General features: G+C 49.3%; 1 protein-coding gene across 1 annotated transcript in view; it reads left to right on the top strand.

Moving 5' to 3' along the window:
• Positions 1-4,999: 4,999 nt before the first annotated feature.
• LOC137355533 (volume-regulated anion channel subunit LRRC8C-like) overlaps positions 5,000-25,012 on the top strand; it is an 88,956-nt gene continuing 68,943 nt past the window's right edge. The window contains exon 1 of the mRNA XM_068020777.1: positions 5,000-5,133. The gene's annotated coding sequence lies outside the window, so the exon portion shown is untranslated. The remainder of the gene's footprint in view (positions 5,134-25,012) is intronic.

Here is a 25,012-nt window from a genome sequence, read left to right as displayed (position 1 = left end):
TCAAACTATAGATGATTACACTCCCTCCCTCCCCTCCCCTCCCTTCCCTTACCCTCACCCTCCCCCTCCCCTCCCCGCCTCCCTCCCCGTCCCGTCCACCCCTCCTCTATCCCCTCCCCTTCTCTCTCCCCCACCCCTCCTCCCCTCCTCCCTTCCTCGCCTCTCCCCCTCACCTCTCCCCCTCCCCACTCCCGCCTCCCCCTACCTCCCCTCCCCTCTCCCCTAACTCCCCCTCCACCCTCCCCCTTCCCCACCCTCCCTCTCCCCCTCCCCTCCCCCTCCCCTCCCACTCCCCTCCTCCCCTCCCCTACCCCCTCCCCTCTCCCCTCCCCGTCCACCCTCCTCCCCTCCCCTCCCCGTCCACCCTCCTCCCCTCACCTCCCCACCCCCAAACTTCTCCTCTCTCCCCTCCCCCTCCCCTCCTCCCCTCCCCCCCTACACCTCCCCTCCCCCATCCCCTGCCCCGTCCCTCCTCCAATCCTCCCCTCCGCCCTCCCCTCTTCCCCTCCTCCCCTCAGCCCTCCCCCCTCCCCTCCCATCCTCCCCTCCCCTCCTCCAACCCTCCTCGTCCACCCTCCCCTACCTCCTGACCCCTCCCCTGCCCTCTCCCCTCCGCACCTCCCCCCTCCTCCCCTCCCCCATCCCCTCCTCCCCTCCGCCCCCTCTCACCCCGCCCCTCCCCCTCCTTCCCGAACCCCTTACCCCTCCCCCTCCCCTCCCCTCTCCCCCTTCCCCCCCCATCCCCTTCTCCCCTTCCCCTCCCCCCTCCCATCCCCTTCTCCCCTAACCCTCCCCTCCCCTACCCCCTCCACCTCCCACCTCCTCCCTTCGCTCCCCTCCCCCCTCCTCCCTCCGCTCCCCCTCCCCTCACCCTCCCCCTCCCCTCCCCCTCCACTCCCCCCTCCTCCCTCTCCTTCCCTCCCCCCTCCCCTCCCCTCTCCTCCACCCTCCTCCCACCACCTCCACCCTACCCCCTTCCTCCTAACCTTCCCCCTAACCTTCCCCCTCCCTCTACCCCCTACCCCTACCCTCCCCCACCCCCTACCACCTACTCCCCTCCCATTCCCCCTCCCCCTCCCACACCACATTCCACCCACTCCTTCCACCCCTCCTCACTGCTCCCCTCCCCCTCACACTGCTCCCCCTCCCCACCCCTCCCCACTCCTCCCCAACCTCCCCTTGCCTTCGTCCCCTCCTACCCTCCCCTCCCTCCCCTCCCCCACCGCCAATCCCCTCACGTCCCCCTCCTCTCCTCCCCTCCTGTCCCCTCCCCAACATTCCCCTCCCCCTCCACTCCTCACCTCCCCACCCGGCCCTCTCCCTCCCCTCACCGCCCCTGCCCCTCCCCTCCCCCTCCCCTCACCACCCCTCCCTGACTCACCTCCCCCCGCCACTCCCCCCTCCCCTCCTGCCCATCCTCACCTCCCTCTCCCTGACTCACCTCCCCCCTCCCCCCTCCACTCCCCCTCCCCTCCCCCTCTCCTTCCCTCCCCCTCCCCTCCCTCTCCTCCACCCTCCTCCCACCACCTCCACCCCTATCCCCTTCCTCCTAACCTTCCCCCTACCCCCTCCCACTACCCCCCCTCCCCCTACCCTCCCCCCACCCCCTACCACCTACTCCCCTCCCATTCCCCCCTCCCCCTCCCACACCACACTCCCCCCACTCCTCTCCCCCCTCCTCTCCCTGCTCCTCTCCCCCTCTCGCACCTCCCCACCCCTCTCTCCCTCCCCACCCCTACCCCTCCCCTCCCCACTCCTCCCCAACCTCGCCTGCCCTCCTCCCCTCCCCTCCCCACCGCCCCTCCCCTCCCTTCCCCTCCCCACTCCCCTCCCCTCCTGTCCCCTCCCCTCCTTCCCTCCCCCTCCCCTCCCCTCCCCAACCTCCCCCTCCCCCCCTTCCCCTCGTCCCTCCACTCCTCCCCTCCCCTCATCCCCTTCCCTCCTCCTGCCCACACATCCCCTCCTCTCACCACCCCTCCCCTCCCCTCCACTCCCCCTACCCTCCCCTCCCCTCCCCTCCTCTACCTCCTCTCCACTCCTCCCATCCACTCCCCTTCCCTCACCCTCCCCCCCTCCCCTCTCCCCTCCCCTCCCCCTCCCCCCATTCCTCCTCTCCCTCCCCCGTGCCCTCTCCCCTCCCCTCCCCTCCACTCCACTCCTCCCATCCCCTCACCCCTCTCCCCTCTCCCTTTCCCTCTCCCCTCCCCTCTCCCCTCCCCTTCCCTCTCCCCTCCTCTCCTCTCTCCCCTCTCCCCTCTCCCCTCTCTCCCCTCCCCTCCCACTCCCTTTCCCTCTCCCCTCTCCCCACCCCTCCCCCCACTCCTCTCCCCACTCCTCCCCCCACTCCTCCCCTCCCCTCCTCCGTGCACTAACCCTCCCCTCCAATCCTGCTCTCCAACTCTCCCCTCCCCTCCCCTTCAATCCTCCCCTCCAACTCTCCCTTCCCCCTCCCCTCCCCTCTTCCCTCCCTCTCCCCTCCCCTCCCCTCCCCTCTCCCCTCTCCCCCCTCTCCTTTCTCCCCTCCCCTCTCCCCTCTCCCCTCCCTTCTCTCCTCCCCCTCCCCTCACCACCCCTCCCCTCTCACCTCCCCCTCCCCTCCCCTCTCCTCCCTCCCCACTCACCTCCCCACTCCCCTCCCCACTCACCTCCCCACTCCCCTCCCCAATCCCCGCCCCCTCCCCTCCCCTCCCAATTCCCCTCCCCTCTCCCCTCCCCTCTCCCCTCTCCCTCCCCTCCCCCCACTCCTCCCCCGCGCCCTCTTCCCCTCCCCTCCCCTCCCCTCCTCCCCTCCACTCCCTCCCCTCCCCTCTACCCTCTCCCCCTCCCCTCTCCCCTCCCCTTCCCTCTCCCCTCCCTCTTCCCCTCCCACTCCCCCTCCCATTCCCTCCCCCTCCCAAATCACACTCCTGCCACTCCTCTCCCCACTCCTCTCACTGCTCCCCTCCCCCTCTCACATTGCTCCCCCTCTCCCACCTCCCCACCCCTCTCCCCCTCCCCCTCCCCACTCCTCCCCTCCCCTCCCCACCCCTACCCTCTCCTCCCCACTCCTTCCTCCCCCCCTCCCCCTCTCCCCTCCTCCCCCTCCCCTCCCCGCCCCCATCCTCTCCCTCCCCTCCTCCCCTCCCCTCCTCCCGTCCCCTCTTCCCCAACCCCTCCCCTCCCCTCCTCCCCTCCCCCTTCCATCCCCTTCACCTCCCCACCCGTCCCCTCTCCCTCTCCTTCCCTCCCCATCTTTCCCCTCCCCTCCCCTCCCAGCCTTTCCCCTCCCAGCCTTTCCCCTCTTCTCCCCTCCCCATCTTTCCCCTCCCCTCCCCCTCCCCTCTTCTCCCCGCCCCTCCCCTCTCCTCCGCTCCCCCATCTTTCCCCTCCCCACCTATCCCCTCCCTTCCCCTCCCCTCTGCACCCCTCCCCTCCCCTTCCCTCCTTTTTTCTCCCCCCCCCCCACCTTTTCCCTCCCCTCCCCTTCCCTCCTTCTCTTCCGCTCCCACTCTTTTCCCTTCTGGAATTTGCAATTAACCCCCAGCATCAACACTCTTTCTGGGAGAGAGTTCCAGATTTCCACTCCCCTTTGTGTGAAGAAGTGCTTCTGACATCACCCCTGAATGGCCTGGTTCTAGTTTTGAGTTTGTGCCCCCTTGTTCTGGACTCCCCGCACCAAAGGAAATAGTTTCTCTCTTATTGAATCCTCAATTTTCTAAACTCAAGGGAATACAAGCCCAGTTTATGCAACCTCGTCTCATAATTTATCCCTTTTAGCCCTGGTGTCACTGTCGTCAACCTGCAGTGCACCCCCTGCAAGGTCAGTCTATCCTTGCTGAGGCCTGGTGCCCGCAACTGAATGCAGTTCCTCCAGATAGAGTCTAAGCAGAGCTTTATACAACTAAAACATCACTTCCTCAGATTTATAGCCCAGCCCCTTCAGACAAAGGCCATCATTCTCGGTCCTTTTGTGCCTCTGCCCTAGTTTTTAGTGATTTGTATACATGAACATCTATATCCATTTGTGGTTCCACCGTTTCTAGTTTCTCACCATTAAGAAAATATTCTGATTCACTTTCTCAGTAGCAAAGAAAATGTCTTCACACTTCCTCACATTGAACTCTGTCTCCCAGTTTTGCCTGCTCACTACATCCGTCTCGGTCACTTTGTAACTTCCAGCTTCTGCCTACACTACTTGCTGAATTCCTAATTTAGTGTCATCTGCAAACTTGAATCTACAGCTCTCTATTTCTTCATCCAAGTCATTGATCTGTATCTGGTGAAAAGCTGAGACCCCAAAACACACCACTGGTCACATCCCACCAATCAAAGTACATACCTGTTACCCCTACTCTCTGTCTCCTTCCTCCCAACCAATTTAACATACAAGTCACAAGGTTATCTCCAATTCCTGCACTCTCAGCTTTGCTAAAAAGCTCTTGTGAGGAACCTCAGCAAACGTCTTCTGGAAATCCATATAGACAACATCCATCGACATTCTCCTATCCACCTTGTTAGTGACCTCCTTAAAAAATTCAACTCGATTAACTATGACCTATCCTGCACAAATCCATACTGACTCCCTCTCGTCAGTTAAACCTGTCCAAGTGCTCAATTACTCTGTCCCTGATGATAGATTTCAGTAACTTCCACTCACTTTTGGAATGTAGGATATGCAACAGCTGATTTGTGCACAGCAACGAGATAACGACCAGATAACCTTATTTTTTTGTGATGTTGACTGAGGGATAAATACTGGCCAGGACACTGGGATGAACGCCCCGGCCCTTCCAATAGTGCCTTGGGATATTTTATGTCCAGCTGGGCGGGCAGACAGAACCTTGGCTTAACATCTCGCCTGACTGACGTCTGAGACAGGCTCAGCTCCCTCATGTTGATTGACCAATGGGTGGGAATTGTACATACTGTGTCCTACACGCCCTGCTTGCCAGAACAATGCTGTTTATCCTTCAGTCGGAACTCTCTCCCACAATAGGGCTGCAGCTGTCTACATCAGGAGTATGTATAATGAGTTTTGCGAGAAGTAGAAACTCCCCAACTGTCTGATTCAAGGACTGACTGACTGGGCAGCTTCCTGTGTCTTCTATCGACTCACTGCTACATACAGCTTTATCTAATGTGTGATCACTGACGGTAAGCAAGAGCTGGGCTGTATGATTATAACTACTGTTCATTGGTTCCAACACATTTGTTTGTGGCTCTTTTTATTTTCTGTCTTCCCTTCTCTCTTTCTCTCTCCTGTTCTTTCTCTTTCCTTCTCTCACTCATTCCTCTCTTTCTGTCTCTTTTCTTCACTTTCTCTCTCTCTCTCCTTCCCCTCCCCTTGCCCTGAAGCCTGCCTCTACCTCTCCCCAGCTTTGCGTCTCCTACCTCAGGCTATTCCCTGACACTCTGCCAGGGAGGTTGCAGCCTACTTGGGGTGGTATGATGCCGGGAGTGGGTGCAATGTGGGGGTTGGGGACTGCGGGTATGTGATCACAGGGAAGGTGTGGGCGAGTGGAGGGCAATTGGCAACAAAATGCCAACAAGAATGAGACAAAAATGAAACTTTTATGTCTAAGATTTGGCACAAGATATCAGGTAAAAAAAATCGCTTTCACTCACAGGGAAGGTGTGCCCGCTGATAGAATTGTTCCAACAATTACTTATTGGGCAATTTTCAAGGAAGGAGCCAAGCAAGTAAACATCTCGAGGTGATTTGCTGAAATCTATTTCTGACTCACAGTTCTTAAGAGTATTCTGCTCATTTCCAGTTTCATGATGTACTGATTGTCTGCAGTGATCTGAACTCCATCTCGATCTCTGGGTTCCTGTGCTGAGGACACTGCCATTGGCTTCTACTAATTATAGTTAACTTTAAACTTCAAACACCCTTCTCAGTCCAAATGATTTCCTGCTTGGCTTACTGACAGGTTGCTAGGCAACCAGCTCCTAGGTGGCTCTCAGCCAATCATGGCACAAGACTTGATGAAGGGCCAGCAGATACACTCCTGCTCCCGTTGGGCCATGTGTAGCTCTACATTGAATCATAGAATAGTACAGCACAGAATGGGGCCATTTGGCCCATCGAGTCTGCACCAGCTCTTTCAAAGAGCAATTCAGTTTATATAGGATTACATAGGAGAAACGGCACAGAAAGAATCCATTTGGCCCACCCAGTCCATGCTAGCATTCATCCTCCACTGGAGCCTCGTCCCATCTTTCCTCATCTAAATCAATCATCGTTAGCCTCCATCCCATTCTCCCTCATATGCTTGTCTAGCTTCCCCTTAAATGCATCGATACCATCTACTTCACCATTCTCATAAAGAGGTTTCTTCTGAATTCCCTATTTCTTGGTGACTGCCTTATACTGATGGCCTCTAGTTATGCTCTTCCCCACAAGTGGAAACATTCTCTCTGCAGCCACTCATTCAAAATCTTTTATCATTTTAAAGACCTCTATGAGATCAGCCCTCAGACCCTCAGTCTGTCAGTCTTTTCCTGATGTGTATACTGTTACGACCAGGTGAGAAAGCGATCTCGGTCTTACCATAACAGGGTTTAATTTTAAACACACTGTGTTTTTAGCTCCCTTGTTCGTCGCTTTCCAATTATAAGGTGGGGAAACCAGCACAAACAGGCTTTCTTAGGTTTAAAAAAGAAAAGTTGAAATTTATTAAACTTAAACACTAATTTAGTTAACGCCTACGGATACATGAAGCGCCCCATGCTAGCATACATACACGATACATGCATACAAATAGAGACAGAAAAAAGCAGAAGCAAAATAAAGTGGAAAAGTTTGAGGCAATATCTGAAAGGTTTTTGTTACAGTTCTTTGAGCTCACTGTAGAGTCCTTGATTATAGGTGGATCTTGCTTTTCGTTGGGGCCCAGTATTCTTCTTAAACCTCGTTCGCTGACGGAGACTTTTCTCTCTTGGGGTTCATGTGCCTTCAGTGGATTCAGAGGCTTGTGAGAAAGAGATGGGAGCAGACAGGAGAGATCGTCTCAGTCCAGGAGCAAACACACACTCTGCCCAAGCTGTTTGTAAAAATTCAAAAAAACTCAGGTTACCCAGCAGGTTGGTCATGTGACTAGCTGGTTTGACCATGTCCGTTTGTGTATTTGGCCATCTTAGTAGTCAACCTGGAATGCGAGCTCCCCCACCTTCAGCGTCTGGTGATCAAAAGTCCATTGTGGGTTGAATGTGTCAGGGAATGGCTGCTTTGTCCTTCCAAACACTGTCTGTTAATATGCAAATGTCTTTTCCAGCCACGACTGATCTGTTTAACAGGTCATTTCTTCACTCCAGTAACAGTTTAATATCAATGTCCATGACAAAATTAGTGTGCCTCATTCTTGGCAGGTGGGGGCCTAGCATGACAATATCCACGCATTTTCTGGTATCCTTGCTGTTTGTGGTATATGTTAATGATTTGGACTTAAATGTGGGAGGCATGATTGGGAAATTTGCTGATGACACAAAAATTGGCCGTGTAGTTAATAGTGAGGAGGTGCACGTGGACTCCAGAATGATATCAATGGTTTGGTTGAGTGGGCGGAAAAGTGGCAAATGGAATTCAATTCGGAGAAGTGTGAGATAATGCATTTGGGGAGGGCAAATAAAGCGAGGAAATATACAATAAACGGGAGGACATTGAGAAGGTTTGAAGAAGTGAGAGACCTTGGAGTACGTCCACAGGTCCCTGAAGGTGGCAGGACAGGTAGATAGAGTGGTGAAGAGGGCATATGGAATACTTTCCTTTATTGGCTGAGGTATAGAATACAAAAGCAGGGATGTGATGTTGGAACTGTATCGAACGCCGGTTAGGCTGCAGCTGGAGTATTGCGTGCAGTTCTGGTCACCACATTACAGAAAGGACATAATTGCTCTGGAGAGAGTACAGAGGAGATTTACAAGAATGCTGCCAGGGCTCGAGGGTTGCAGCTATGAGGAAAGATTGGATAGGCTGGGGCTGTTTTCCCTAGAATTGAGGAGGCTGAGGGGTGACTTAACTGAGGTGTACAAAATTATGAGGAGCCTAGATAGAGTAGACAGGAAGGACCTGTTTCCCCTAGCGGAGAGGTCAATTACCAGGAGGCACAGATTTAAGGTGATTGGTAGAAGGATTAGAGGGGACATGAGGAAAAACATTTTCACCCAGAGGGTGGTGGGTGTCTCGAATTAACTGCCAGGAATGGTGGTGGAGGCAGAAACCCTCAATTCGTTTAAAAGGTACCTGGACATGCACCTAAGGTGCTGTAACCTGCGGGGCTATGGACCAGGTTCTGGAAGGTGGGATTTATTTGGGTGGATAGCTTATTCAGCCGACGTGGACACGATGGGCTGAATGGCCTCCTTCCGTGCTGTACTTTGTTCTATGTTCTATGTTTATCCTTGTAAATCTTCTCTGCACCCTCTCCAGTGCCTCAGTATCCTTTCGATAATATGGCAACTAGAATTGCACATAGTACTCTAAGTATGGTCTAACCAAGGTTCAATACGGGTTTAGCATAACCTTTCAATTCTATCCCTCTAGAAATAACGCCTAGTGCTTAGTTTGCTTTTTTTATGGCCTTGCTAACCTGTGGCCAACATTTAGTGATTGATGTGTTTGTACTCTGAGGTCCTGTAGTTCCTCTACTGCACCCAGACTCTCACCTTCCAAGTAATGTGACCACCTTATTGTTCGCACCAAAATGTACTACATCACATTTATCTGTGTTGAGTTTCATTTGCCAATTATTTTCCCATTCTACAAGTTCATTAATGTCCTCTTGTAATTGGTTGCAGTCCTCCTCAGTATTGACTAACCCCTCAATTTGGTGCCAGCCACAAATTTAGAAATTGTGCTTTTATTCCAATGTCCAAATTCTAATGTAAATTGTGAACAGCAGTGGTCCCAGCACTGATCCTTGTGGAACACCACTTCCCACCTTCTGTCACTCTGAATAACTCCCCTTTACTCCCAATGTCTGCTTTCTGTCTTGAAGCCAGCCAGCAATCCATTCTGCCACTTGTCTCCTGGCTTCGTATTCTCTGACCTTCTTCATTCGTCTATTATGGGCACCTTATTGAAGGCCTTTTGAAAATCCAAATAAATTACATCTGCATTACCATTGTCTACTCTCTCTGTTAGCTCTTCAAAAAATACAATAAGGTTGGTGAAGCAAGATGTCCCCTTTCGAACTCCATACTGACTACTCATTATTATATTTTTCATTTCTACATGTTCTTCTATTCTCCCCTTTAGTAGGGATTCCATTATTTTTCCTATCATTGATATTCAGCTGACTGGTCTATAATTCCCTGTCCCCCTGCTTAAATATAGGAATTACATTGCCTATCAGCCAGTCCTCTGGCACGACACCCTTTTCTATTGAATTATTAAATCTGTATAGCAATGCCTCTGCTATCTCTTCCCTAGATTCTTTCATAATATGTGGATGCAATCCATCTGGACCAGGGGTTTTATCCTCTTTGAGTTTGATTACTTTATTCACTACATCCCCTTTTTTATTTTAAATGAACTTATCTGATTGCTCATCTTATCGTTCAATTTTGTTCTATTTCCCTGCTAAACACTGAGGTGAAATATTTAATATTTCTACCGTTACCTGTAGTATAATCCTGTCTATCCCTTAATGGTCCTATTCCGACCATAGCCTTCCTTTTTTATTGATGTGCCTGCAAAATATTTAACTATTTTGTTTTGTGTTCCTTGATAATTTAATCTTATAGTTGCTCCTTGCCTTCCTAATTGTTTGTTTTCGACTTCTCTCCTAATCTCTTCATATTCTCTCTTATCAGGCACTCCCCTGCTGTCTATGTACTTAATGTAAGCCTCTTTCCTAACCCTCAATTGTTACCTTATGTCTTTATTTATCCATTGAGTCTCACTCATTGAGTATATTTTTTTTTCCTTTTAGTGGAGTATATTTTCCTGCACTCTGTTGAACACTGTTTTAAATGTTTTCCACTGTGGTTCTACATCGTCATTTGACAATATTGTTGCCTATTTTATTTTTTTAAGTTCTATTCTCAGCCTCCCAAAATCAGATTTTCTCCAATCTATTAACCTGGTTTTCTTCATACCTGCATCCTTTTCTAGCATCATCTTAAATTATGGTCACTATTGCCTAGATATTCCCTTACTTTTACTTCTCTTATCTACTCTGGTTCATTCCCCATTACTTGATCCAATAACGGATCTTCTCTTGTTAGACTTTTTAACCTACTGGATTAGAAAGGAATCCTGGACACATTATAGGAACTCCATTCCCTTATCCCCTTTACCTACCTCTTCTGTCCAAATAATCTCTCTCTCTCTCTCTCTCTCTGTTATGTCCTCATTGTCTGAAGGTTGCCAATCATGGCTTATGCCATGATATCACCATGGGACAAGGTGAGGAGGCAAGCCCCAAGTCGTATGGGGATTGAATCTGCACTGATGGCATTTTTCTGCACCTCACTCTGGCCAGCTGAGCTAATAGATGTCCTCCAAATAATATCAGGATAGTTTCCTATGATTATTGTTCTATATATTTTTTTCTCTAATTTGTCTACATCTATCTTCCTCGACCTCCCTCCCACTATTAGGTGGTCTATAGACTACACCAATTAGTGTGATTGACCCTTTATTATCTTTTATCTGTATCTATATGGATTCTATTTTTGTCTTGCTGATCGCTGCATCACATTTTTCTACCGCCATTATGTTATCCCAATAGGTACATTTACTCCACCTCCCATTTTCCCCTCTCTGTCTTTTCTAAACATTTTATACTCTGCAATCTTTCATTCCCGGTCCTGATTTTTTTCTGTAGCCATATCTCAGTAATCCACACTGTCTGGTTCCTCCAAATGCACAATTGTCTCCTGTTTCCCTGTTTTATTATAGATACTGTGTGCATTGCTATACAGACAAGTTCTCTAATCTTTTAATAAGATTTCCTCTCACTTTATATTTAACCATCTTTTTAGACTCCTGTTCTATAACTATTCCCTATTTATTTCCTGTGCCCTCCTTCCCTGTTTTATTTACATTTAGGCTGCTTACGTTTCAGAAGAACCCTCCCCCTTCTTATTAGTTTAAAGTCTTTGCTATCTCCCTACTTACCCTTTCCGCTAGGACACGGGTCCCCTCCTGGTTCAGGTGGAGCCCGTCCCATCGGTATAGCTCTTTCCAGCCCCAGAACTGGTGTCAGTGAAAAGGAACACCTCTTTCTCACACCAGCCCTTTCACGATGTGTGAATTCTCCTGATCTGTTTGCTCCAGTGCCAATTTGCAAATGACTCAGGCAATAATCCAGAGATTATTACCCTTGAGGCCCTGCTTTTAATTTAGAGCCTAACTCTTGATACTCTTTCAGCAATACCTCCTCCCTGTTCCTACCTATGTTGTTTGTCCCAACATGGACCACAATAACTGGATTTACCCCCTCCCTTTCCAAGTTCCTCTTCAGATGTCGTGAGATATCCCTAACCCTGGCACTGGGTAGGCAAAAGACCTTTTTGGATTCACATTCTTGGCTGCAAGAGGACGTTATCTATCCCCCTCGTTATAGAGTCCCCTGTAACCATCACATTTCTATTCTGCTCTTCCCCTCCCCAGACAGACTTCTGAACCATGGTGCCTTGGTCTGCATTGTGTCCTTCCCGCAGTCTTTCCACACAACAAGTACATTGTACCTGTTGGACAGGACCAGTGTCTGCGGGACCTCCGTCTTAACCTCTCCTAAATCCCTGCTACCCGGCTCCCTATCAGTCACTCTCCCTTTCCTGAAACTGTGTTTTTCTCTGGAATGTGACTGTATTCTACATAAAACTGTCCAGAAATTCCTCCCCCACCATTGAGAGTCTCTCCAACTCGCTCTCCAGTTCAATGACTCAGTATCTCGAGATGGAGACATCTCCTTTAGGGAAGGAAATCTGCCATCCTTACCTGGTCTGGCCTACATGTGACTCCAGAGCCACAGAATATGGTTAACTCTTAACTGCCCTCTGAAATGGCCTAGCAAGCCATTGCAAGCTGGCCTTGCCAGCGACTCCCACATCCCATGAAAGTATTAAAAAATACAATTTATTGCTTTGAATTTTATCTGCCCATTCCACCAGCCTTTCTGACCTCTTGAAGTCTAATACTATCTTCCTCACTGTTTATTACACTTCCAAGTTTCGTGTCATCCAAAAATTTTGAAATTGAACCCTGCACACCCAAGTCCGAGTCGTTAATGTACAGTAAAATCCGTGATAGTCCTTGTATTGAACATGGGGAACTCCAATGCATAACTCCCTCCAGTCCGTAAATCATCCATTCCCAACTCTATTTCTATCCCTCAGCCAATTTTGTATTCATGCTGCTATTGCCTCTTTTATCTTATGGGTTTCAATTTTGTCAATAAACCTAATATTTGATAAAGTGCATCGCCCTCATCCACCCTCCCTGTTACCACACCAAAAAATTCAATCAGGTTAGTCAAATGCGATTTGACCCTGATTAATCCATGCTGGCTCTCCTTTATTAATTCATTCTCATCCAAGTGGCTGTTAATTTTCTCAGGATTGTTGTTTCTATAAGCTATTGCCACCACCATTGCCTGGCCAGAGACTGCCAGGTTGAACCCTCCCCAAGGGTGTAACATCTGCAATTCTCCAGTCCTCTGGCACCATCCCTGTATCTAAGGAGGATTGGAAGATTGTGCCCAGTATCTCTGCAATTTCTACCCTTACGTCCCTCAGCATCCTCGGATGCATCCCATCTGGACCAGGTGGATTATCTACTTTATGTACGGCCAGCCTATCTAATAGCTCCTCAATATCAATCTCATCCAGTAGCCCAGAAATCCCCTCATTTACTGTAATTTTGGCAACGTCCTCTTCCTTGGTAAACAATGAACAAAGTATTTATTTGGTACCTTAGATGTGCCCTCTGACTCCACTAACATCTCCGTTTTGGTCCCTATTGGACCCACCGCTGCTCTGACAGGTCTTTTACTGTTAATATGCCGATTGAAGACCTTTGAATTCATTTTATGATACCTCTCAATCCATTCCCTCATTTCCTTTTTCACTTCCCCTCTGTACTTCGAATATCCAGCTTGTATTATCAGGCTGGCATTAGTCAGATGCTCCCTTTGTTTTGCTTCATCCTGCTATCCAACTGCTTTGTTATCCAGGGTTAGAACCATAGAAAAATTACAGCACAGAAGGAGGCCATTCAGCCTGTAGTATCCGTGCTGGCTGAAAAACTAGCCACCCAATCTGATCCCACCTGCCAGTACCTGGTCCATAGTCCTGCAGGTTACAGCACTTCAGGTGCAGGTCCAGGTACATTTTAAATGAATTGAGGGTTTCTGCCTCCACCACCGTTCCTGGCAGTGAATTCCAGACACCCACCACCCTCTGGGTGAAAATGTTTTTCCTCATGTGCCCTCTAATCCTTCTACCAATCACCTTAAATCTGTGCCTCCTGGTAATTGACCTCTCCGCTAGGGGAAACAGGTCCTTCCTCTCTACTCTATCTAGGCTCCTCATAATTTTGTACACCTCAGTTAAGTCAACCCTCAGCCTCCTCTGTTCTAAGGAAAACAACCCGAGACTATCCAATCTTTCCTCATAGCTGCAACTTTCAATCCCTGGCAACATCCTTGTAAATCTCCTCTGTGCTCTCTCCAGAGCAATTATGTCCTTTCTGTAATGTGGTGACCAGAACTGTACGCAATACTCCAACTGTGGCCTAACCAGCATTTTATACAGTTCCAGATTTTTATCCCTGCTTTTGAATTCTATACCTCGGCTAATAAAGGACATCATTCCATATGCCTCCTTCACTCTATCTACCTCTCCTGCCACCTTCAGTGACCTATGGACATGCACTCCAAGGTCTCTCACTTCTTCTACCCCTCTCAATATCCTCCCGTTTATTGTGTATTCCCTTGCTTTATTTTCCCTCCCCAAGTGCATCACCTCACACTTCTCCGGATTGAATTCCATTTGCCACATTTCCGCCCATTCAACCAAACCATTGATATCATTCTGGTGTCCACAGCTATCCTCCTAGTTACCCACCTGGTGCCCCTTGTGGGAATGCACCTTGACTTAGAGCTGGATCTGGCCCATTTCCCTTTAGCTGATGGATTTCCTGCACCCTGGGAATCCTGGGCAGGAGCTATTCATTTTAAATCACAACCGAAATATCAGGAAGAGCCTGAGTAAAATATAACGATGGGGCGGCACAGTGGCGCAGTGGTTAGCACCGCAGCCTCACAGCTCCAGTGACCCGGGTTCAGTTCTGGGTACTGCCTGTGCGGAGTTTGCAAGTTCTCCCTGTGACTGCGTGGGTTTCTGCCGGGTGCTCTGGTTTCCTTCCACAGCCAAAGACTTGCAGGTTGATAGGTAAATTGGCCATTATAAATTGCCCCCAGTGTAGGTAGGTGGGAGGAGAATGGTGGGGATGTGATAGGGAATATGGGATTAATATAGGATTAGTATAAATGGGTGGTTGTCGGTCAGCACAGACTCAGTGGGCCGAAGGGCCTGTTTCAGTGCTATATCTCTCTATGAGGCTACTGATGGACCTGCCTCTCCACAGGGGATTACTCAGCTACCCCTCCAAAAAAACACCTGAAAACAGAAGCAGGCTTGTGTGCAGCGGGTTAAAGGTTGGGATTTGGGAATTTGATGATTGAATCCCAGCCTCCCTAACCCTTTCCCGGTTGTTGTGGTGGCAGCAGTGGGGGTGATAGAATTCTCTCTTTATGGCAATGGCAAATAGGTGTTAATACATCACCCGATCATGATTCAAGTCCTGAATCCCTGTGTGTGACACAGAGGGGCGAGTCAGTCCAGGGCTTCACAATTCGTGACCATGAAATCCAACTGTATTCCATGGAATAACAGTGAATCTAAGTTAATATTAGACTATTACTAATAATAAGATTTATTTTCAAATTGATATATGGAGCAACAGTGGGAGGCAGCAATTACAGGAGGTCCAATAAAAGTTCAAATGCAGCAAAAAATGGATTTGCGTTGTACATTAATATATTAATATTTATGCTGGAAGTGTGATGATGATTCACTGAATGCATTCACAATCAGCAGTAACTTATTCCAGGAGTAGGAAGTGGCTGGTCCCCCTGTGTAAACATGTGGTGCCTGGACTTCAAAAATTCAATAACGGATTTCTACATCTGAAGGGCGTAGGTTGAGGCGGCCAATTGTTTTATTTAATGCATTGATGTCAGTGAGCGTCACAGGAGAAATCCTATAGTACATCCTCTTTAATGTTCTCCAATAAGATTCATTAAACCAGTACCCCAGTGTAAAACAGTGATAGACCTGTCCCCACCAGTACTGTACCCCAGTGTCATAAAGTAAGAGAGCTGTCCCCACAAGTACTGTACCCCATTGTTAAAAAGTAACAGACCTGTCCTCACCAGTACTGTACCCCAGTGTTACAAAGTAACAGACCTGTCCCCACCAGTACTGTACCCCAGTGTTCTAAAGTAACAGACCTGTCCCCACCAGTTCTGTACCCCAGTGTTATAAAGTAACAGACCTGTCCCCACCAGTACTGTACCCCAGTGTTATAAAGTAACAGACCTGTCCCCACCAGTACTGTACCCCAGTGTTATAAAGTAACAGACCTGTCCCCACCAATACTGTACCCCAGTGTTACAAAGTAACAGACCTGTCCCCACCAGTATTGTACCCCAGTGTTATAAAGTAACAGACCTGTCCCCACCAGTACTGTACCCCAGTGTTCCAAAGTAACAGACCTGTCCCCACCAGTACTGTACCCCAGTGTTATAAAGTAACAGACCTGTCCCCACCAGTTCTGTACCCCAGTGTTATAAAGTAACAGACCTGTCCCCACCAGTACTGTACCCCAGTGTTATAAAGTAACAGACATGTCCCCAACAGTATTGTACCCCAGTGTTATAAATTAACACACATGTCCCCAACAGTACTGTACCCCAGTGCTATAAATTAACACACATGTCCCCACCAGTACTGTACCCCAGTGTTATAAAGTAACAGACCTGTCCCCACCAGTACTGTACCCCAGTGTTATAAATTAACACACATGTCCCCACCAGTACTGTACCCCAGTGTTATAAAGTAACAGACCTGTCCCCACCAGTATTGTACCCCAGTATTATAAATTAACACACATGTCCCCACCAGTACTGGACCCCAGTGTTTTCAAGTAACAGGCCTGTCCCCACCAGTACTGTACCCCAGTGTTATACAGAGACAGACCTGTCCCCACCAGTACTGTACCCCAGTGCCATTAATTAACAGACCAGTACCCACCAGTACTGTACCCCAGTGTTATAAATTAACACACATGTCCCCACCAGTACTGTACCCCAGTGATATAAAGTAACAGACCTGTCCCCACCAGTATTGTACCCCAGTATTATAAATTAACACACATGTCCCCACCAGTACTGGACCCCAGTGTTTTCAAGTAACAGGCCTGTCCCCAACAGTACTGTACCCCAGTGTTATACAGAGACAGACCTGTCCCCACCAGTACTGTACCCCAGTGCCATAAATTAACAGACCAGTACCCACCAGTACTGTACCCCAGTGTTATAAAGTAACAGACCTGTCCCCATCAGTACTGTACCCCAGTGTTATACAGAGACAGACAAGTACCCACCAGTACTGTACCCCAGTGTTATACAGTGACAGACCTGTCCTCACCAGTACTGTACCCCAGTGTTATAAACGGACAGACCTGTACCCACCAGTACTGTACCACAGTGTTATAAAGTAACAGACCTGTCCCCACCAGTACTGTACACCAGTGTTACAATTAACAGACCTGTCCCCACCAGTACTGTACCCCAGTGTTATAAAGTAACACACCTGTCCCCACCAGTACTGTACTCCAGTGTTATAACGTAACAGACCTGTCCCCACCAGTACTGTACCCCAGTGTTATAAAGTAACACACCTGTCCCCACCAGTACTGTACTCCAGTGTTATAATTAACAGACCTGTCCCCACCAGTACTGTACCCCAGTGTTATAAAGTAACAGACCTGGCCCCACCAGTACTGTACACCAGTGTTATAAAGTAACACACCTGTCCCCACCAGTACTGTACTCCAGTGTTATAACGTAACAGACCTGTCCCCACCAGTACTGTACCCCAGTGTTATAAAGTAACACACCTGTCCCCACCAGTACTGTACTCCAGTGTTATAATTAACAGACCTGTCCCCACCAGTACTGTACCCCAGTGTTATAAATGAACAGATCTGTCCCCACCAGTACTGTACCCCATTGTTATAAAGTAACAGACCTGTCCCCACCAGTACTGTACCCCATTGTTATAAAGTAACAGACCTGTCCCCACCAGTACTGTACCCCACTGTGAGAAATTAACAGACCTGTCCCCACCAGTACTGTACCCCAGTGTTATAAAGTAACAGACCTGTCCCCACCAATACTGTACCCCATTGTTATAAAGTAACAGACCTGTCCCCACCAGTACTGTACCCCAGTGTTATAAATTAACAGACCTGTCCCCACCAGTACTGTACCCCAGTGTTATAAAGTAACAGACCTGTCCCCACCAGTACTGTACCCCATTGTTATAAAGTAACAGACCTGTCCCCAGCAGTACTGTACCCCAGTGTTATAAAGTAACAGACCTGTTCCCACCAGTACTGTACCCCAGTGTTATAAAGTAACAGACCTGTCCCCACCAGTACTGTACCCCATTGTTATAAAGTAACAGACCTGTCCCCACCAGTACTGTACCCCAGTGTTATAAATTAACAGACCTGTCCCCACCAGTACTGTACCCCAGTGTTATAAAGTAACAGACCTGTCCCCACCAGTACTGTACCCCAGTGTTATAAAGTAACAGACCTGTCCCCACCAGTACTGTACCCCAGTGTTATAAAGTAACAGACCTGTCCCCACCAGTACTGTACCCCATTGTTATAAAGTAACAGACCTGTCCCCACCAGTACTGTACCCCATTGTCATAAAGTAACAGACCTGTCCCCACCAGTACTGTACCCCATTGTTATAAAGTAACAGACCTGTCCCCACCAGTACTGTACCCCAGTGTTATAAAGTAACAGACCTATCCCCACCAGTACTGTACCCCAGTGTTATAAATTAACAGACCTGTCCCCACCAGCACTGTACCCCAGTGTTATAAAGTAACAGACCTGTCCCCACCAGTACTGTACCCCAGTGTTATAAAGTAACAGACCTGTCCCCACCAGCACTGTACCCCAGTGTTATAAAGTAACAGACCTGTCCCCACTAGTACTGTACCCCAGTGTTATAAAGTAACAGACCTGTCCCCACCAGTACTGTACCCCATTGTTATAAAGTAACAGACCAGTCCCCACCAGTACTGTACCCCAGTGTTATAAATTAACAGACCTGTCCCCACCAGTACTGTACCCCAGTGTTATAAAGTAACAGACCTGTCCCCACCAGTACTGTACCCCAGTGTTACAATTAACAGACCTGTCCCCACCAGTACTGTGCCCCCTTGTTATAAAGTAACAGACCTGTCCCCACCAGTACTGTACCCCATTGTTATAAAGTAGCAGACCTGTCCCCACCAGTACTGTACCCCAGTGTTATAAATTAACAGACCTGTCCCCACCAGTACTGTACCCCAGTGTTATAAATTAACAGACCTGTCCCCACCAGTACTGTACCCCAGTGATATAAAGTAACACACCTGTCCCCACCAGTACTGTACCCCAGTGTTATAAAGTAACACACCTGTCCCCACCAGTACTGTACCCCAGTGTAACAATTAACAGACCAGTACCCACCAGTACTGTACCCCAGTGTTATAAAGTAACAGACCTGTCCCCGCCAGTACTGTTCCCCAGTGTTATAAAGTAGCAGACCTGTCCCCACCAGTACTGTACCCCAGTGTTGTAAAGTAACAGACCTGTCCCCACCAGTATTGTACCCCAGTGTTATACTGTGACAGACCTGTTCCCACCAGTGCTGCACACCAGTGTTTTACAGTGACAGACCTGTACCCACCAGTACTGCACTCCAGTGTTAGACAGTGACAGACCTGTCGCCACCAGTACTGCACTCCACTGTTACACAGACAGATCTGCCCCACCAGTTCTGTTCCCAAGTGTTATACAGTGACTGACCTGTCCCCAACAGTACTGTACCCCAGTGTTTTACAATGACAGACCTGTACCCACCAGTACTGTACCCCAGTGTTACACAGTGACAGATCCATACCAACTAGAACTGTGCCCCAGTGTGATACAGTGACAGAAATGTACCCACCAGTACTGTACCCCAGTGATACACAGACAGATCTGTCCACATCAGTACTGTACCCCAGTGTTATGCAGTGACACACCCATGCCCACCAGTACTGTACTCCAGTGTTAATCAGTGACAGACATGTACCCTCCAGTACTGTACCCCAGTGTTATTCATTGACAGATCGATACCCACCAGTACTGTACCCCAGTGTTAAAAAGTAACAGATCTGTCCCCACCAGTATTGTACCCCAGTGTTATACTGTGACAGACCTGTTCCCACCAGTGCTGCACACCAGTGTTTTACAGTGACAGACCTGTACCCACCAGTACTGTACCCCAGTGTTATACAGTGACAGACCTGTACACACCAGTACTGTACCCCAGTGTTATACAGTAACAGACCTGTCCTCAGCAGTACTGTACCCCATTGTTATACAGTGACAGACCCGTACCCACCAGTACTGTACCCCGGTGCTCTCCAGTGACAGACCTGTACCCACCAGTACTGCACCCCAGTGTTATACAGTGACAGACCCGTACCCACCAGTACTGTACCCCGGTGTTCTGCAGTGACAGACCTGTACCCACCAGTACTGTACCTCAGTGTTATACAGTGACAGACCTGTACCCTAGTGTTATTCAGTGACAGATTTGTACCCTAGTGTTATACAGTGACAGACCCGTACCCACCAGTACTGTACCCCGGTGTTCTGCAGTGACAGACCTGTACCCACCAGTACTGTACCTCAGTGTTATACAGTGACAGACCCGTACCCTAGTGTTATACAGTGACAGACCCGTACCCACCAGTACTGTACCCCGGTGTTCTGCAGTGACAGACCTGTACCCACCAGTACTGTACCCCAGTGTTATACAGTGACAGACCTGTCCCCACCAGTACTGTACCCCAGTGTTATACAGTGACAGACCCGTCCCTATTTGCACTGTACCCCAGTGTTATTCAGTGACAGATCCATGCCCATTAGTACTGTACCCCAGTGTTACACAGTGACAGACCCGTACCCATCAGTACTGTACCCCATTGTTATACAGTGACAGACCCGTACCCACCAGTACTGTACCCCAGTGTTACACAGTGACAGACCCGTCCCTATTTGCACTGTACCCCAGTGTTATTCAGTGACAGATCCATACCCACTAGTACTGTACCCCAGTGTTACACAGACAGATCTGTCCCCACCAGTACTGTACCCCAGTGTTACACAGTGACAGACCCGTCCCTATTTGCACGGTACCCCAGTGTTATTCAGTGACAGTTCCATACCCACTAGTACTGTACCCCAGTGTTACACAGACAGATCTGTCCCCATTAGTACTGTACCCCAGTGTTATGCAGTGACTGATCCATACCCACCAGTACTGTACCCCAGTGTTATACAGTGACAGGCCCGTACCCACCAGTACTGTACCCCAGTGTTACACAGACAGATCTGTCCCCATTAGTACTGTACCCCAGTGTTATGCAGTGACTGATCCATACCCACCAGTACTGTACCCCAGTGTTATACAGCGACAGACCTGTACCCACCAGTACTGTACCCCAGTGTTATACAGTGACAGACCCGTACCCACCAGTACTGTACCCCGGTGTTCTGTAGTGACAGATCTGTACCCACCAGTACTGTACCTCAGTGTTATACAGTGACAGACCTGTACCCTAGTGTTATTCAGTGACAGACCTGTACCCACCAGTACTGTACCCCAGTGTTATACAGTGACAGACCAGTCCCCACCAGTACTGTACCCCAGTGTTATGCAGTGACAGACCCGTCCCGATTTGCAATGTACCCCAGTGTTATTCAGTGACAGATCCATACCCACTAGTACTGTACCCCAGTGTTACACAGTGACAGACCCGTCCCTATTTGCACGGTACCCCAGTGTTATTCAGTGACAGTTCCATACCCACCAGTACTGTACCCCGGTGTTCTGCAGTGACAGACCTGTACCCACCAGTACTGTACCCCAGTGTTATACAGTGACAGACCCGTCCCTATTTGCACTGTACCCCAGTGTTATTCAGTGACAGATCCATGCCCATTAGTACTGTACCCCAGTGTTACACAGTGACAGACCCGTACCCATCAGTACTGTACCCCATTGTTATACAGTGACAGACCCGTACCCACCAGTACTGTACCCCAGTGTTACACAGTGACAGACCCGTCCCTATTTGCACTGTACCCCAGTGTTATTCAGTGACAGATCCATACCCACTAGTACTGTACCCCAGTGTTACACAGTGACAGACCCGTCCCTATTTGCACGGTACCCCAGTGTTATTCAGTGACAGTTCCATACCCACTAGTACTGTACCCCAGTGTTACACAGACAGATCTGTCCCCATTAGTACTGTACCCCAGTGTTATGCAGTGACTGATCCATACCCACCAGTACTGTACCCCAGTGTTATACAGTGACAGGCCGGTACCCACCAGTACTGTACCCCAGTGTTACACAGACAGATCTGTCCCCACCAGTACTGTTCCCCAGTGTTACACAGACAGATCTGTCCCCATCAGTTCTGTACCCCAGTGTTATACAGTAATAGACATGTCCCCACCAGTACTGTACCCCAGTGTTATTCATTGACAAATCGATACCCAGCAGTACTGTACCCCAGTGTATTCCAGTGACAGACCCGTACCCACCAGTACTGTACCCCAATGTTATACAGTGACAGACCTGTACCCACCAGTACTGTACCCCAGTGTTAGACAGTGACAGATCTGTACCCTCCAGTAGTGTACCCTAGTGTTATACAGTGACAGACCCGTCCCACCAGTACTTTACCCCAGTGTTATTCAGTGACAGACCCGTACCCACCAGTACTGTACCCCAGCGTTACACAGTGACAGATCCGTCCCTATTTTTACTGTACACGTGGTATTCAGTGACAGATCCATGCCCATTATTACTGTACCCCAATGTTACACAGTGACAGACCTGTACCCATCAGTACTGTACCCCAGTGTTATACAGTGACAGACCCGTACCCTCCAGTAGTGTACCCTAGTGTTATACAGTGACAGATCCGTCCCACTAGTACTTTACCCCAGTGTTATTCAGTGACAACCCGTACCCACTAGTACTGGACCCCAGTGTTATTCAGTGACAGACCCGTACCCTCCAGTACTGTACCCTAGTGTTATTCAGTGACAGACTCGTACCCGCCAGTACTGTACCCCAGTGTTGTACAGTGACAGATCCGTCCCACTAGTACTTTACCCCAGTGTTATTCAGTGACAACCCGTACCCACTAGTACTGGACCCCAGTGTTATTCAGTGACAGATTTGTACCCGCCAGTACTGTACCCTAGTGTTATTCAGTGACAGATCCGTCCCACTAGTACTGTACCCCAGTGTTATTCAGTGACAGACTCGTACCCGCCAGTACTGTACCCCAGTGTTATTCAGTGACAGACTCGTACCCACTAGTACTGTACCCCAGTGTTATTCAGTGACAGACTCATACCCGCCAGTACTGTACCCCAGTGTTATTCAGTGACAGACTCATACCCACCAGTACTGTACCCCAGTGTTGTACAGTGACAGATCCGTCCCACTAGTACTTTACCCCAGTGTTATTCAGTGACAGACTCGTACCCACTAGTACTGTACCCCAGTGTTATTCAGTGACAGACTCATACCCGCCAGTACTGTACCCCAGTGTTATTCAGTGACAGACTCATACCCGCCAGTACTGTACCCCAGTGTTATTCAGTGACAGACTCATACCCACCAGTACTGTACCCCAGTGTTATTCAGTGACAGACTCATACCCGCCAGTACTGTACCCCAGTGTTATTCAGTGACAGACTCATACCCACTAGTACTTTACCCCAGTGTTATTCAGTGACAGACTCGTACCCACTAGTACTGTACCCCAGTGTTATTCAGTGACAGACTCATACCCGCCAGTACTGTACCCCAGTGTTATTCAGTGACAGACTCATACCCACCAGTACTGTACCCCAGTGTTGTACAGTGACAGATCCGTCCCACTAGTACTTTACCCCAGTGTTATTCAGTGACAGATTTGTACCCGCCAGTACTGTACCCCAGTGTTATTCAGTGACAGACTCGTATCCGCCAGTACTGTACCCCAGTGTTATTCAGTTACAGACTTGTACCCACCAGTACTGTACCCCAGTGTTATTCAGTGACAGATTTGTACCCGCCAGGACTGTACCCCAGTGTTATTCAGTTACAGACTTGTACCCACCAGTACTGTACCCCAGTGTTATTCAGTGACAGATCTGTCCCACTAGTACTGGACCCCAGTGTTATTCAGTGACAGATTTGTACCCGCCAGTACTGTACCCCAGTGTTATTCAGTGACAGACTCGTATCCGCCAGTACTGTACCCCAGTGTTATTCAGTTACAGACTTGTACCCACCAGTACTGTACCCCAGTGTTATTCAGTGACAGATCTGTCCCACTAGTACTGTACCCCAGTGTTATTCAGTGACAGATTTGTACCCGCCAGTACTGTACCCCTGTGTTGTACAGTGACAGATCCGTCCCACTAGTACTTTACCCCAGTGTTATTCAGTGACAGACTCGTACCCGCCAGGACTGTACCCCAGTGCTATTCAGTGACAGACTCGTACCCACTAGTACTGTACCCCAGTGTTATTCAGTGACAGACTCGTACCCGCCAGTACTGTACCCCAGTGTTATTCAGTGACAGGCTCGTACCCGCCAGTACTGTACCCCAGTGTTATACAGTGACAGATCTGTCCCCATCAGTACTGTACCCCAGTGTTATACAGTGACAGTTCTGTCCCCATCAGTACTGTATCCCAGTGTTATTCAGTGACAGTCCTGTCCCCACCAGTACTGTACCCCAGTGTTATTCAGTGACAGACTCGTACCCGCCAGTACTGTACCCCAGTGTTATACAGTGACAGATCTGTCCCCATCAGTACTGTACCCCAGTGTTATACAGTGACAGATCTGCCTCACCAGTACTGTACCCCAGTGTTATTCAGTGACAGACCTGTCCCCACCAGTACTGTACCCCAGTGTTATTCAGTGACAGACTCGTACCCACCAGTACTGTACCCCAGTGTTATAAAGTAACAGACCTGTCCCCACCAGTACTGTACCCCATTGTTATAAAGTAACAGACCTGTCCCCACCAGTACTGTACCCCAGTGTTATAAATTAGCAGACCTGTCCCCACCAGTACTGTACCCCAGTGTTATAAAGTAACAGACCTGTCCCCACCAGTACTGTACCCCATTGTTATAAAGTAACAGACCTGTCCCCACCAGTACTGTACCCCAGTGTTATAAAGTAACAGACCTGTCCCCACCAGCACTGTACCCCAGTGTTATAAAGTAACAGACCTGTCCCCACCAGTACTGTACCCCAGTGTTATAAAGTAACAGACCTGTCCCCACCAGTACTGTACCCCATTGTTATAAATTAACAGACCTGTCCCCACCAGTACTGTACCCCATTGTTATAAAGTAACAGACCAGTGCCCACCAGTACTGTACCCCAGTGTTATAAATTAACAGACCTGTCCCCACCAGTACTGTACCCCAGTGTTATAAAGTAACAGACCTGTCCCCACCAGTACTGTACCCCAGTGTTACAATTAACAGACCTGTCCCCACCAGTACTGTGCCCCCTTGTTATAAAGTAACAGACCTGTCCCCACCAGTACTGTACCCCATTGTTATAAAGTAGCAGACCTGTCCCCACCAGT

This window comes from Heterodontus francisci, chromosome 43 (assembly GCF_036365525.1).
Source record: "Heterodontus francisci isolate sHetFra1 chromosome 43, sHetFra1.hap1, whole genome shotgun sequence".
Lineage (NCBI taxonomy): Eukaryota > Metazoa > Chordata > Chondrichthyes > Heterodontiformes > Heterodontidae > Heterodontus > Heterodontus francisci.
This window is presented reverse-complemented; position numbering and strand designations above follow the sequence as displayed.